Here is a 266-nt window from a genome sequence, read left to right as displayed (position 1 = left end):
TATATACTATCATGGCATCTGACGGGTAGTAATGTAGTGCACAGGCACTACAAAGAATCCCTTGCGTGGCCTCTAGGGGCCTAGTATCATGAAAAGGAATGAATACTATAGAATAGGGCAGGAATTAGGACGCGTTTAGATAGAGAAGGTGCATAACAGGATCAGAGTGCTCACCAGCCGGCACCGGCTTGGGGATGGGTGTGAGGCTGATGCTGTGGCTCTGGCACTGACTGTAGTGAACAGCTGGCCTTCGCTGTTACTTCGTA

Source organism: Eimeria mitis, genomic scaffold, assembly GCF_000499745.2.
Source record: "Eimeria mitis Houghton genomic scaffold, Emh_scaff5562, whole genome shotgun sequence".
Classification (NCBI taxonomy): domain Eukaryota; phylum Apicomplexa; class Conoidasida; order Eucoccidiorida; family Eimeriidae; genus Eimeria; species Eimeria mitis.
This window is presented reverse-complemented; position numbering follows the sequence as displayed.